Genomic DNA, 16,294 nt, shown 5'->3' on the forward strand with positions numbered 1-16,294 from the left:
TCAAGACGCCGGTTATTCAAAAGAAAAAAGGGCGGCAATCCTGCAGCGGGGAACGGAGGGACCACCAGCGCGGCAGGCACACCTGGCGACGTTCCTGTCGGGGTGCCTGCCAGACAGACCAGAGGGGGCAGACAGCAGCGGAGCTATACGGGCAGGCAGCAGCAATTCCAGGACCTGCTGCCTGGCCCAAGTCACTCCAGGCAGAGGGATGGAGCGGCGGGCTGCAGCACGGAGTTGCCTGGCAGTTATCCACGGATCAACACGAATCGGGCTTGTGAGTCCGGGTCTGAAAATCGCGGAGGTGCAGGGACCGGAGTGGACCGGAGCAGGGACGAGCGGAGGACGAACGACGGGGATGTCGGCACGGGCTCGGGTCCCCCCTGGTGACGAGGAGGCCAGGGGCTCGGGCCTTGAGCGGCAGGGGTCGGTCGGACTGGATTATGGAGAAGAACAAGACGAACCAAGGACTCATCAGGACTCGGGGAGTACGGCTGGCGGGGACACAGCACCTGCGCAGCTTCGTGAGTATGCGTCTATGTATGGTTTGTCGCCTGCGGGGTCTTTAACGGATGGGGTATGTGATAGGCAGGTGCCTGGGCCCAGCAGGGAAAATGTTAGGGGAGGTAGTGGGTCGGATGTAAGCGGGTTTAGGGATTTGTTGGTTAGCATGTTGCGCATTTTGTCAAGAATAGACGGGGGGGAGCCATTCAAGGGGGGTTGTCACCTGCGGGGGCTTGGCTACCTAGTCAACCGGCGTTGTTGCAGGTGGGTAGCGAGTTGGCCAGGTCGGCGGGGTATGCAGCTGGGACACCTTCTGGGGTATCGGTCTGTGTGCAGACAGAAAAGGAAAATACGGATACTGTAAAACTGGATGATAGGGCGAAAGGGGAGGTATACGTGTGCTTTGAGGGGCCGTTGGGGGCACATTTAAAAAAAGAGGTTAAAGAAAAGATTTGGCGGGACGAGTATGTTGAAATTTTTTCCATTCTTCTGTTGGAAAAGTTTAACCTGGATAAGGAAAAAAAGGACGACAGTAAAAAAGAGGAGGAAGAGAAGCGTAGGTGGAGGTTGATTCCACAGACGTTTGTCAATTGGTTACAAGCTTTTGCAATAATGGCTAGCGTTATTGGGGAAAAAGCTCCTGATAATTGCTCGGGTTTGTTTTGCTACCTTGATTCTATTGGGGAGGCTCATCGTACTTACGGGGGTCAGGCGTGGTTTCGATATGACGAGCAATTTCGGCAGAGGAAGGCAGTCCGCCCGGAGATCAGATGGGATCAAAAGGACATTGGGTTGTGGCTGAAGGTTATGGCACCAGTAAGGTATGGGCAGTCCTTTCACGGGAGCAGCAGTAGTGGGAACCAATCGGCAGGACACGGGGGAAGTAACCAGGGGGCACAAAGCACTAAGAAGGAAGTGGGAACTTGCTGGCAATTTAACGACGGCCAATGCAAGTACGGGACCTCCTGTAAATTCAAACACGTGTGCTCCCATTGTAATGGAAGTTCACACGGAGGATCAAAATGCTTTAAGAAGGGTAAGGGAAAGCCAACATTGGGTACCGGTCAAGGGGGTGACTCCGGTGAGGGTGCACGCGATGGCCCTCTTTCTAAGTAGGTATCCGGATCAGTTGAAGGCTAAGGTTATTTCGGATGGGTTTTTGGTAGGTTTTAGAATCCCTCCTCCTGAGCACGAGGTCCCCTTTTCAGTAAAAAATTTGACGTCGGCTTCCCTTCTTCCGGATGTGGTTAGCGTGAAGTTGGCTAAGGAGGTGGAATTGGGAAGGATGGCTGGACCGTTTCGGGTATTACCTAGCAGCAGGGTGGTTATTTCGCCGTTGGGTGTTGTGCCCAAGAAAGAGCTGAATAAGTTTCGTTTGATTCAGCATTTGTCGTACCCAAAGGGGCTCTCGGTGAATGATGGCATTGCACAGGAATTATGTTGAGTTGAATATACATCATTTGATGCGGCGGTTCGATGGGTACAGCGATATGGGTCAGGATCGTTGCTAGCCAAGACGGATATCGAGTCGGCTTTTCGGTTGCTGCCAGTTCACCCGGATAGCATCCCGTTGTTAGGTTGTTTTTGGAATGGGGCATATTACATGGATAGGTGTTTGCCAATGGGTTGTGCAATTTCGTGTTCTTTGTTTGAAACGTATAGTACCTTTTTGGAATGGGTGGTGAGGGACTTGGCATCAGTTAATTCAGTCATTCATTATTTGGATGATTTTTTGTTTATAGGCCCTCCGCAATCGTGGTTGTGTAGGAATTTATTAGGTACTATGGTGTGGGTAGCGGAGCATTTTGGCGTACCATTGGCAAAAGAAAAGACAGAAGGCCCTTGCACAATCCTAAGCTTCTTGGGCATTGTAATTGATACGGAAAGGATGGAGTGTCGATTACCTGAAGATAAATTGCGTTGCTCAAGCAGGAGGTCGATAGAGTCGGGAGGTTGCACAAGGTGACCCTGAGGGAGCTACAATCGCTGTTGGGGCGCTTAAATTTTGCATGCAGGATTATGCCAATGGGCAGAATTTTTTTGTCGCAGGTTGTCAGGCGCCACAGCAGGAGTGCGTGCGCCCCATCATTTTATCCGCCTAGATAAGGAACACAAGGAGGACCTGAAGGTTTGGAAGTTGTTTTTGGAAAGCTATAATGGCAGGTCGTTAATCCAGCAGGAGTTTGTAAGCAGTTTTGATTGTGAGATATTTACAGATGCTGCAGGAAGTGCTGGTTATGGGGCCTACTGGAAGGGGCGGTGGAGTGTTGGGGTATGGCCGATTGGTTGGACGGAGAGGGGTCTTACGAGGAACCTGGCGTTTTTGGAATTGTTCCCTATTGTTGTTGCGGTTACTATTTGGGGGGAGTGTTTTGCCAACAGGAGAATTCGGTTTCATTGCGATAACATGGGAGTGGTGTCTGTCATCAACAGCTTGTCGGCCTCGTCCCCGCCGGTTATTAGGCTGCTCAGGGAACTAGTTCTTTGTTGTCTTAATTTGAACGCTTGGATTACAGCAGTCCATGTTCCAGGTGTACAAAATTCCATAGCAGATGCCTTATCTCATTTTCAGTGGGACCGTTTTCGGGCGCTAGCACCAGAGGCAGAGGACGTGGGTCAAGAATGCCCTTCGCATTTGTGGCAACTGGTTATGGAGGAACCGGACGGTTAATAAGGGAGTCCATTACGAGGCAGACTTGGGCATCATATTAGGCATCGTGGCGAGTATGACAAAGTTGGATTCTGGAGTGGGGTGTGGTGGAAAGTGAAGGAGATAGAGAGATGGCAGTGTTGTTTCTTGTGGGAAGGGCAGCAGAGATTGGATGGTCTGTGTCAAAAGTTAGTAAATTTGTAGCAGGATTGGCATTCGCTTTTAAATTGCAGGGGATAAAAGATGTTACAAAGTCCTTTTTAGTGAAGCAAGCACTTAGGGGCTTTAGGAGAGGCGGTAAGGTGTTGGATAGACGAAGACCAGTGACTTTTAGTATTTTAGAGCGGTTGGGTTTTGTGTTGGATAAGATTTGTTGTTCAGTTTTTGAAGCCACACTGTTTAGATTGGCTTTTTCATTGGCGTTCTTTGGCGCACTAAGATTAGGTAAGTTGGTGGCACCAAGTAGGAATAAGGTTGGGGGTTTGTTTGCTGAGGATGTGAGCGGTCGGAAAGGGGGCATCGAATTTTGGATTAGGAGGGGGAAGACGGATCAATTGGGCAGAGGCAAGCGAGTGGTATTGGGGGAGGTTAATGGATCTTTATTTGTCCTAGGAGATGTTTAATGGCTTACTGGCAGGTTTGGTCAGGGCGTAAGGGCCCATTATTGTGTCATAAAAACGGAGAGTTTTTGTCACATTTTCAATTTATTGCAGTATTTAAAAAAGGGATCCGGGAGTTGGGCCTTAGTCCTGAGGTGTACGGGTCGCATTCTTTCAGAATCGTTGCAGCGTCAGAAGCCGACGGTTTGGGTTTAGGAAAGGATGTGATAAAACGCATCGGGAGGTGGAGTTCTGATCATTATCTGTCCTATCTACGGCATTAGGTATGCGGAATTGTGGTTTTTATTTTGTCCAGAAGTGAATACCCCCTTTTTGGTTGTCTTGTTGCAGGTGACGTCCCGTTATTAGTCTGGATTCTTGGACACTCTTTCGTTCATTGGGGGGCGCTGCGGGCGGATGTGAGGCCAAACGGTAGGCAATTGGGTTTTAGCAGAGAGCAAGTGGTGGTCCGGTGGCTGGGTTTTCGAGGGATGGTATGGAGAAGGGTGCTTCCTGAATTCCATAAGGCGGCTCGTTTGGACCGGGCGCCGGACATTTTGGTGGTGCATATGGGGGGGAATGATTTGGGGGCTCGGCCCGTTAGGGAATTGATGAGGGATATTCAAATTGATTTTTTAAGGTTATGGACATCTTTTCCTGGGGTGTTGACGGTTTGGTCTGACATTGTGCCGAGAAAAAATTGGAGGGAGGTCAGATCAGTGAAGGGCATTAATAGGGCACGAGTAAAGTTGAATAGAGCCATAGCAGCTTTTGTTGGTATAAATGGGGGTGTAAGTGTTCGGCATCTTGATCTTGAGGCAGGGGTTGGTGATTTTTGGGCGAAGGATGGTGTGCACCTGAACGATATTGGGATTGATTTATGGGCATTATCTATACAGGAGGGGATTGAGAGGGCTTTGGCAATGTTGGGGCGCTCACGAGCCTGAGGTGGTCAGGGCTGTACGTTTGTGGCGGGGGGTGGGGTTCTTGGAGTTGGCACAGAAGTGTCGGTGGGAAAGTTATTGGAAATTTACAGGCAGTGGCTTGATTAAGCGGGGTGATCTGGCATTTGGTTTTTGGGGCTCTGGACGGGGTTTTACCCTGGGAGCTTTTGGTGCCCTTGAGCTGGTGATGGACGGCTGAGGGTAATACGGTGGTTCGATTTCGGTTTAGTTATGCCAGATCTAATTTTTAACTCCAAGAACCCTCCCTTCTTATTTATTTGAATAATGTTTATATGTTAATGTTGTTTGTTAATAAAATGGCCGCTGTGGCCAAATTTATCCAAAGAAATTACAGGTGCAGTGTTTTTATTTGTTAAGGTACTTGAGGTCCGTAAGATGGGGAGGGGTCTTACGGAACTATGGAACCCGGGTTGGCCGTACACGGTCAAGAAGGGGGCTGGAGGCATGGGAACCTAGAAGGAAGCCCCACATGACCGGGATTGGCCAGGAGGGTGCAATTTTTAAATCCCAATGGTCGGGATTGGGTATAGGCTTGGAGGGGCTGGCATTTGGATGGGGGTGGGGTAAAGGGGGGGAGAGGTATAATAGGGAAAAGTGCGGGAAAACGGGCAGTCCAGGGAAGAAGTCATTGAGAGAAGTTCCCACCCACCCACCCTCTTTTTTGTTTTCCATTGGTATATTTTGTGATTAATGGTAAAAGGGTGGTTGTTTATCGTGAAAGAATTAAAGGGGTATTTGATGTTGTGCATTATACTGGGTTATATTAAAAGTGTTATGTAAAGTTGTGTAAGAAGGTATGTCGCAGTGGCCTGGCGGGGGGTGAGGTTCTTGGAGTTGGCACAGAAGTGTCGGTGGGAAAGTTATTGGAAATTTACAGGCAGTGGCTTGATTAAGCGGGGTGATCTGGCATTTGGTTTTTGGGGCTCTGGACGGGGTTTTACCCTGGGAGCTTTTGGTGCCCTTGAGCTGGTGATGGTGCAGTGTTTTTATTTGTTAAGGTACTTGAGGTCGGTAAGATGGGGAGGGGTCTTACGGAACTATGGAACCCGGGTTGGCCGTACACGGTCATGAGAACAGCGCCCGCTCTTAGAATTCAAACAGTATTTTACATTATTTAGAAGTTAGTATTTCTCTATATTCCTGTCTCTCCACCTGTTTTACAGGCGTTCTTCCTTTACCTTTTCTTTCCTTGCCTTTCCCGTTCCTTTTCTTCCCCCCTATTAAATGTTTTATATATAAGGTATCGTATATGTGTATCATAACCCCTTTCCTTTGCCTATCCTGTATATACCAATCTTTTTCATTTTCCTTCTATCCCTTTATTTTTTTTTCTGCCTTTTTCCTTAACCCCTTTACAACCCAAGGTGGTTTGCACATTAATGACCAGGCCAATTTTTACAATTCTGACCACTGTCACTTTATGAAGTAATTACTCTGGAACGCTTCAACGGATCCCCCTGATTCTGAGATTGTTTTTTCGTGACATATTGTACTTCATGATAGTGGTAAAATTTCTTCGATATCTCTTGCGTTTATTTGTGAAAAAATGGAAATTTGGCGAAAATGTCAAAAATTTTGCAGTTTTCAACATTTGAATTTTTATGCCCTTAAATCAGAGAGATATGTCACACAAAATAGTTAATAAATAACATTTTCCACATGTCTACTTAACATCAGCACAATTTTGGAACCAACATTTTTTTTGTTGGGGAGCTATAAGGGTTAAAAGTTGACCAGCGATTTCTCATTTTTCCAACAAAATTTACAAAACCATTTTTTTAGGGACCACATCACATTTGAAGTCACTTTGAGGGGTCTTTATGACAGAAAATACCCAAAAATGACACCATTCTAAAAACTGCACCCCTCAAGGTGCTCAAAACCACATTCTAGAACTTTATTAACCCTTCAGGTGCTTCACAGGAATTTTTGGAATGTGGAAGAAAAAATTAACATTTAACTTTTTTCAAAAAAATGTTTCTTTAGGCCCATTTTTTTTATTTTTGCAGGGGTAACAGGAAAAAATTGACCCCAAAATTTGTTGTTCAATTTCCCTGAGCATGCAGATACCCTATATGTGGGGGAAAACCACTGTTTGGGCGCACGGCAGGGCTCGGAAGGGAAGGAGCACCATTTGACTTTTTGAATGTAAAATTTGCTTGAATAATTAGCGGACGCCATGTTGCGTTTGGGGAGCCCCTGATGTGCCTAAACAGTGGAAACCCCCCACAAATGACAGCATCTTGGAAACATGACCCCTCAGGGAACTTATCTAGATGTGTGGTGAGCACCTTGAATCCCCAGGTGCTTCACAGAAGTTTATAACATGGAGCCGTGAAAATAAAAAAAATTAACTTTTTCCACAATAATGATGTTTTAGCCCCAATTTTTTTATTTTCCGAAGGGTAAGAAGTAAAAATGGACCACGAAAACTGTTCTGCAATTTCTCCTGAGTACGCCAATACCCCATATGTGGGGAAAATACAGTGTTTGGGCGCACGGCAGAGTTCAGAAGGGAAGGAGCACTGTGTGACTTTTTGAACGCAAAATTGGCTGGAATCGAGAGCGGATGCCATGTTGCGTTTGGAGAGCCCCTGATATGCCTAAATAGTGGAAACCCCCCACAAGTGACCCCATTTTGGAAACTACACCCCTCGAGGATTTTATCAAGGGGTATAGTGAACATTTTGAATGCAGAGGTACGACAGAATTTGATAACATTAGGTCATCATATTGAATAAGTTGTCATTAGTCTTGAGCGCAAGTGCTCGCTACTTGAGTTTGCATCGGGTACTCCAGTATGCACCATGTATCGCGGGTGCTCGAGTGACATGCTCGAGTCCCCGCTCCGCATGTTTCACGGTTATTAGACTGCCAAAAAAAAACATGCGAGGATCACTCGTGCATGGCAGGCAATCCCCGCAAGGTTTTTTTGGCCACGAAGCATATGAGGTGGAGACTCAAGCATGTCACTCGAACACCCACGATACTCAGTGCATACCCGCCACCCGATGCAAACTCAAGTAGCGAGCACTTGCGCTCAACACTGGTCGCCATATCGTCATCTTATTTTTACTTTTGAAAAAAATCCCAAACCTAACCCTAGCCCAGCCCTAACCCTAGCCCAACCCTAACCCCAACCCTAACCCAACCTTAACCCCAACCCTAGCCCAACCCTAGCCCAACCCTAACCCCAACCCTATTCCCAACCCTAACCCTAGCACAACCCTAGCTCAACCCTAACACCAACCCTAACCCTAGTACAACCCTAGCTCAACCTTAACCCCAACCCTAACCCTAGCACAACCCTAACCCGAGAGTTTATTTTTTACTCCGTTCCTCTTGCGATATAAGTGATTAGACGACTTTATTTTTCGGGTCGGTGCGATTACAGTGATACCAGAATCATCGAGTTTTTATTATTGACAGCTGTCACACGCTAATAGACGCTTTTTTTTGCTAAGACTAGTTTTTACATCGCCATATTTTGAGAGCTATAATTTTTCCATATTTTGGCCGACAGTGTCATGTGACGGCTTGTTTTTTTGCGGGACGAGTTGACGTTTTTATTAGTGCCATTTTCAGGCACGTGACATTTTTTGATCGCTTTCTATTCCGATTTTTGGGAGGCAGGATAAACAAAAACCAACAATTCAGGACTTGTTTTTTAAAAAAAAAAAAAAAAAATTTATGCTGTTTCGCTTGTGGTAAAATTGATAAGGTAGCTTTATTCTTCGAGTCAGTACGTTTACAGCGGTACCACATTTATATAGTTTTTCTATGTTTTGGTGCTTTTACACAATAAAAGCTATTTTATAGAAAAAAATATTTTTTTGCTTCTCTTTATTTTGAGAGCTATAACTTTTTTATTTTTTGGATGATGGAGCTGTATGGCGGCTTGTTTTTTGTGGGACAAGATGATGTTTTCAGCGGTACCATCTTTATTTATATTCGTCTTTTTGATCACGTGTTATTCCATTTTTTGTTTGGTGGTATGATGATAAAGCATAGTTTTTTTGCTTCGTTTTTTATTTATTCTTATTTTATTTATTTTTTTTAACCTGTTCACTGAAGGGGCTAACTAGTGGGACAGTTTTATAGGTCAGGTCGTTCCGGATGCGGCGATATGTGTACTTTTATTGTTTTTTTTTTTTGTTTTTTTTTCATAATAATATTTATTGATGGGTACATTATATTTTTATTTTTGGTGGATTATTTTTTTTATATATTTTTACAATTTTTTTTTTTTCACTTTCTAACAAATTTTTTTACTTTTATTCTTTGTCCCACTTTGAGACTTTCACTTTTTTTTTTTATTCTGATCGCCTGTATAGCACAGGAATGCAGCACCATCCCTGTGCTATACAGGCTGTCAGCGCTGCAGATGCAGAAGATACTTTGGTCATGCATTGCGCATGACCAAAATATCTTCCTGCCGTCTGGTGACCCACATGTTGTCATGACGACATTGGGTTGTCATGGCAACATCCGGGAAGCCGCACAGACATCGCTGGACGCTGGCAGGAGAGGTGAGTAATCCCGATCACCTCTTCTTGCCCCCGCAATGCTGCGATCGACTTCGATCACAGTATTGAGTGGGTTAATGTGCCGGGAGGATTTTTCTCCCAGATGGGGATGGACTAATTCCCAGTACCGAGATCATGGAAAGGAGGACTGGGCAGGCTGGGCCAGGTGAGCTGAAGATCTTTTTCTGACTTCCATGTAGGTATTTGTGTTGTTAATCACATGATGAAGATTGATCTTACAATACAATGTGACTGAGAAGTCTATCATCTGAGATGTGTCCTGTTGGTTGTAGTGACTCAGATGTTAGAGTTCCTCCTCTATGTGTTTAGAACTTTAGGATTTAAGTCAGTTACCTTCTCACATAACTTACCTGACAAACCTGAACCCCCATTAAGATGTTGAAAAATTAAGTAATTCTTGTGTATATCACTCACCGCTGCTGATATACAGGGGGTGTAATCCGGCCTGATGGGATATGAAATGGCCTAGGCCTCTTACAGAAGTTGTCCACTACTTTTACATTGATGCCCTATCCGTAGGATAGGGCATCAATGTATGATCGGCCGGGGTCCCGCATGCGGCACCCCCGCCGATCAGCTGTTATCGGAGGCTCTGGCCGGAAGCGCTCACCTGCGGGGCTCCGCTGTCAAGTGGTAGTGGCCGCCGCGGTGTACTGCACAACAGCCTCCTATTCAATTGAATGGGATAGGATAGGACATCAATGTAAAAGTAGTGGACAACTCCTTTAAACCCCGGGTATAGTCTGCACTCGGGGTATACTCTGGCTTGTTACACCGGTGCTCTGTCCAGACTCTTCCTCCCTAAAACTCTTCCTCTTCATGTTGGTTCCGCAGGGTTCTGCTTAGACAGTAGGTGGCAGTCTCCGGACATAAATGACGCATAGCACTGGGGAATCTCATCCTTTGCGGCACACAATATGGCCGCCATTACAGCTCCTGTCACTCACCTTTCCCAGACTCTGTAATATGGAATTTACTCAACTAAGTCAGTAATGTGAAGGGACGTGTCATTACACCATGTACTATGCAGGGTGTATCAGAGCTTAGTGATGCCCCCTGTAAGAGCAGTAATGGCGGCCATATTGCTTGTTATCCTGCATTCCCAAATACCGATCACTAACAAATGACGCAATAACTGCTCCTATAACGTTTCTCGCTGTGGACACCTCTTTACAGGGGATTCTCCTTCTGCATGCAGGTTCTATGAAGGATCTGATCGAAGGAGCGACCATGATATGGGGGTCCTGACTGCAGGGGGCAGCATTGCAGCAGATCCACCATCCCCGCTGTGCTGCATCCAGTGTTTCCAGTCCAAGCAATGCTCTGTGAGCTGAATAGTTCCCAGCTGCCCTGACACACAGTGACATAGGGCGACTATGCCCAAGGGCGCCTGTGTTGTGCCAGAAACGCGTCAGGTTTTAACATGGTTTCCTTAGATGCTTCTGTTTTTAATGGGTTTTGAATAAATCGAGGTTTTATCGCTGGATGGTTCTGCCGAATTCCTGCCTCCTTTTCACGCTGTAACATAGCCTGTCCTCTATTATACAGCAATTGTTGTCTGCTTTAGGAAACCTATTCTTTCCAATGTCCTAATAGGAAATTCTGAGTAATTAGAGGGGGCACCCCGATCACTGTTCTCATTTATTAGCTGTAATGAGAGGGGCAGCAGCATCTCCTGCTCCGGAGCCGACACTCCCAGGAATCAGAGCAATTAGCTTATTTATCATCATAGGATAGTTACGATATCGGGGGGTTCAACCAAATTCATTCTAATGTGTATGCGGTCACAAGACATAGGGGGCAGTATAATAATAACAACAAGGACGTTCAATGAAATAACGACAAACACAAAGATATAGGGGGTTAAAAGAGATTTTATTTAAAGATGGAGTTAATTTATATTTTAGTATCATGTATATGTGTAAATTATTCATTTATTAGACTAAACCTATTTATGGGCCGTGTTGATCCAGAGGAAGGCGAAAACCCCCTGTGAGGAATAAGCCAATTGTCCTCATATCAGGGGGGAAAATTCCTTCCTGACCCCAAATATGGCGATCAGAATGAATCCCAAGATCAAAGGCCGATACCTAACCTGTGTAATGTAAGTGTGAAATAAAAAAAATTAAAATAATTTTTATTTACTTGGACTAATTATCATTTATATTCATGGGAACTAATTTTTCTTATAAACAAAGAAAATTTAATTTTTTATAACTTTTTTTTCTTATGCTACTAGTGTGTGAATCTACTTATTAATTTATTATACTAAACCTATTTAAGGCCGTGTAGATCCAGAGGAAGGCGAAAACCCCCTGTGAGGAATAGGCCAATTGTCCTCATATCAGGGGGGAAAATTCCTTCCTGACCCCAAATATGGCGATCAGATTAAATCCCAGGATCAAAAGCCGATCTGTGTCCTATATCTATGTGCCGAAATCTACTGTGTGCTATGTGTGCCTGTACTGATTATGTAGTGTGGGGGCCTGTACTGATTATGTAGTGTGGGGGCCTGTACTTATTATGTAATGTGGGGGCCTGTACTGATCATGTAGTGTGGGGGCCTGTACTGATTATGTAGTGTGGGGGCCTGTACTGATTATGTAGTGTGGGGGCCTGTACTGATCATGTAGTGTGGGTGATGTGATGTGTGATGGGTGCGGTACTTACCAGGCCTGTGCTAAGGTGAGTTCAGGGATAATGGTCGCTCCGTACATTCTGCTGCTCGGCTGCCCCAGGACTATTTTTCCTGAACTCACCAGATGGAAACTTAGCACAGGCCGCTCCTGGGGGTAGAAGATCTTCGGGCTGGAAGGGTGTCAGATGCCAGCCCAGGATTAGAGGAGGCCCAGGCAAGGGTCTGGGGCAGCAAAACAATGGCAGTGGTCCGGCATGAAGATGGTAGAGAGAGAGTTGATGTTGAAGGGCAGCCGAGGTGACGTACAGCAGCAGAGACAGGAGGCATGAAGTTCTGGGCAGTTGGCTCGGGCTCATCCTGCAAGACATAAGAGGAAGACGTGAAATATTCTATCAACCAGATCTTCTGTTATATTAGGTCTTTATAATGGACCATACCACAATGTAACATCAGCTACAATGTCATCATATAATAGGTGTCCTGTGTGTATAGCGGTCACTCACCAGATGGTCGTGGATTCTTTCACAGTCCAGATCTTTTCAGCCACCTAAGAAAAACAGAGACATCGAGTCACTGGCAGAAAAAGTGAAAAAAGACAAGATGGATGATGATGATTACCACAATGTGAGTTATGATGGGAGTTATCCCCAGATCAGGAGATCCTTACCGGCCCCAGCTAGGTGACACGTACGTAAATCCGGCCACGGGGTTAAGGACTGCATGCTCCGGCCACTGCAGATGATGGTTCTCCAGAACTGGCCTGAATGGTAAAAATGGTGGCTCTGCTCTCCTTTCCTCCAGATCCTCCCAGCCGATGGTGGTAAAGAATCTATGCTTTCGGATGTTCCCGCTCACACCCAGGCGCGTCTTAGGGTCTTTGCGCAGCAGCTTCTTGATGAGATGTTTCACGTCAGCATCAAGCCAAGATGGAAATTTTGGCTTTTCGTTGATGATAGCTTTAAAAGCCATTTGCTTGACGGGGCCGTTGTAAAATGGGGATCGTCCTGCTGCCATCCTGGACACCACAATCCCCAGGCTCCACCAGTCCACTGCTGCGCCGTATCGTTTTCTACGATGCACCTCAGGGGCCATGTAATGGAAAGTGCCCGTCACTCCAGAGATGTTTTTGGAGGAGGTGACGCCATCTTGGGCGAGCCCAAGGTCGATAATACGGATGTGGCCATCTGCATCCAACATGATGTTATCTGGCTTGATATCTCTGCAATAAAAAAAGAAAATAAGAATTCTGTTCAGTGATAGAAGAGATGGAAAATGGGTCCCTGCAATATCAGGTAGAATAGAGGGCAGGACACCAGGAAAGCTGAGGGCCATATCTCCAGAATGTAAAGGGGACAGAGAGAAGGAGGAGAGTTCTGCTTACCGGTGGACGATGTTGTGTCCATGGAGGAACTGGAGGCCACATACAATCTCTGCTGTGTAGAATCTGATGGAGAGAACAGAGTGTAGTATCAATGTCATCAAACTCTTCTCTAACCATCCCTAAATACCATGGCACCCCACCGCCTGCATCCAGCACCCTAAATTTATGCCCTTCCAGCACTCGCTGACCTCAGATTTTTTTTCTCACCTGACATTGCCGATGTTCAGGCAGCCGCACATCCTGATCAAATCCTCCAGGCTGCCACCGGACAGATACTCCGTGATGAAATATGCCATGTGCTGAGACTGGTGTGCGGCATAAAGGTGGCATAGGAATGGGCAGTCTCTGGCCGCCAGGAGTATCTGCCGCTCTCTCATGATGGTGCTCTCATTGTCCTCCTTTTTGGTGATCATTTTGACAGCCATTTGGATGTTACGGCTGGGGACTGATGCCAGGACCACCTGAGAAAGACAAATGGAGAAGACTTAGAAGGTGTCTGCAGTGGGTGGAAGGGATCTGGATTTTATAGCACACAAGGCACATGAGTAAACTGAGTGGTCGCTCAGTCTGTAAGTGATCAGGACCATGTAGAGGAGCAAATGTATGTATCAGCATAATGCACTGCCTGCTCCACAAATGGGCTACGGAAAGGTCTTAATAATTAATCATCATTTTTATTTCATAAATCAATAATACACATGAAAATAAGCAATTTTCAGAGAAATCTGCTTCTTTCTCCACCAGGACTGATTTTCAGTTTTCAAAATTCTATATTTCTTGGTAAAAACTATATTCAGTGAAGACAGATTTTTACATTACTGACATAGGAGGTGACAGTTGGTGCTGATAATATTCGATGTAAGATTGATGGGAGAGGAGGGGGAAAGTGGAGGGAGGAGTTATGTATTTAGGTTCTCCCTCTTCCTCCCTCCCCTCTACATAGAATACTATCAGCACCAACTGTCATGCTTTGAGTTGGCATTAGTGTGGTACAAATATCCTTCTCTATCTAGATTTAATAAAACACAGAGACCAATGTATATACAATATGGCAGCCTGATAGAAGACGAAATTGACAATGACATGGAAATAAAATAATGTCCCCTCGCCCCCTACATCTGTTACAACTGAGATCAACCATCCAAAATAGAAGAATACCACGTTATATAAGCACCAGACCTAACTATGGTGACGTCTTATACGTCATCTCACAGAAGAACAGTACAATAAGCAACAACAAAGTATGACATGGCTGATAACAGAAAACAATACATGGGGATATAATAACAACTTCAGATTTCAAATAAATAAAAATAGATGTAGGACTTACTTTGCCAAAGGCGCCCCTACCCAGGACCTGGTGGATGTTGAAGTGGCTGATGTTAATCCTGGCATAGGGGCTGGATCCCGGTGTTGCCTCCTCCAATCCGTTGACACGTCTCCTCTTGTTAGTGATCTTCTTGAATCCGGTCACGCTGTCATCTTCTCTCTTCCGCTTCTCTTGGCTCTCTTGTCCATGTCCAGTAGACGCCATTCTCATAAATATCTTCCCGTCTGTAGACTTCGTCCGAGCGCTTCAGTCGACAGTTGAAAGTAAACGGCAGTTGGTCGTGTGCAGGTGATTCCAGAGGTGACGGAACCCTTTGGTTGCATCTGCCTGGCGGCGGCTCATAGACCTGCTCTGCTCTATACACTGATGTGGGCATCATGGGTGACCGTTTAGAGTCAAGGGAAACGGCAGAGAACTTCATGGCGACTTCTAGTGATTTTTTAAATTTATTCCCATATCAGGAATAATAATAGTATAATTTTTTATATAATTTTTTTTTATGAATTTACTAGCTCTTCCCCTTATCAAAGTAATCCTTTTATATTCCAGATTTTTTTTCTTCTTTTCATCTCATTATAAGATGCCACTTTTTATATGTCGTAGTTATAGACTATTTTTCTATTCCACTATATACTTTGTGCACAATTTTAGGCAATTTGCATTTTTGAGGATTCATTTTTTTTAACTGTTTATTTAACATTTGTTTCTTTTAGCATAGCCAAACAATAATGCATCTATAAATGTTATAAATTTGGGATATCATGTTGGACAAGGAGTCAGACTCATCAGTGAAGAGTTTTAGCAAAAACCAGTACGAAAGTCTCTGATATATAGTGAATAAAATATTTTCCAAGTTTTCCAAATTAACCTCAAACATCAATAGTCAGTAACTCAAGCAATGCAACTATAAAAGGGGAAAAGAGGACCGTTTTTGCAATGCGATGACGCTTGTTTCCCCAAAAGAAATTCAGGAGATGAGTTTTAAATTTCTTTAAAACTAGACATGGAATTGGTATAGGCAGAGTTTCTAATGTGGCACCCCAGGGGTCTGGTCTCCACAGTAATAGCAATGTTATGTCTGAGAGCAGGTGGGAGGTCTCTTGGTCAGGAATCCTATGCATGCCACACCTCCTGCCCAGTCCTGGGAGGGGAAGAACTTCCCCTATATAAACCTAGGGCTGAGGCAGGGTTAGTGAGTAGAGAAGAAGTAGAGACAGAGAAGAGAAGCAGATATAGGAAAAGAACATCAGGAGCTCTGTGGGAGCAGTGCTATAAGGAGTCAGGGGCTGGCAGCTGCAGAGCTCGCCCTGACTGAGAAGCTATCACCGGACCCGGAGTCCGAGGCTGTGGGGACTAATCTTTACCCAGCAGCAGAAACCGCCCGGCAGGGGATTTCAGGTCCTCTGGCCAAGAAACCCGAAGGCACGGTCACACGCGTGGGACCAGCACCGCCGTCGTGGAGCGGACGCCACTAGAAGGCCCCGAGTCACCGGCCATACGGGTGAGCACCACACGGTACACTCAGGGACGTGGGCTACTTATACCCGCCTCTAGCAAGGTAGCCAGAAGAGTACAGTCAGTTTGGGAGGCCTACAACTCCGCCTGGCCAGGGGAGATCCCATCTGCTCAAGGACTGACCAGGCCCCGATCGCTAGCCAGTACTCCGGGAGGGTCTGTCTTTAT

General features: G+C 45.6%; 1 protein-coding gene across 2 annotated transcripts in view; it reads left to right on the plus strand.

Moving 5' to 3' along the window:
* Window positions 1–16,294, plus strand: part of LOC141157337 (ankyrin repeat domain-containing protein 54-like) — a 174,399-nt gene that overhangs the window by 66,763 nt on the left and 91,342 nt on the right. The window lies entirely within an intron of this gene.

The sequence above is a fragment of the Phyllobates terribilis genome, unplaced genomic scaffold, assembly GCF_046119375.1.
Source record: "Phyllobates terribilis strain yellow unplaced genomic scaffold, ASM4611937v1 Scaffold_8__6_contigs__length_399053987, whole genome shotgun sequence".
NCBI classification, from domain to species: domain Eukaryota; kingdom Metazoa; phylum Chordata; class Amphibia; order Anura; family Dendrobatidae; genus Phyllobates; species Phyllobates terribilis.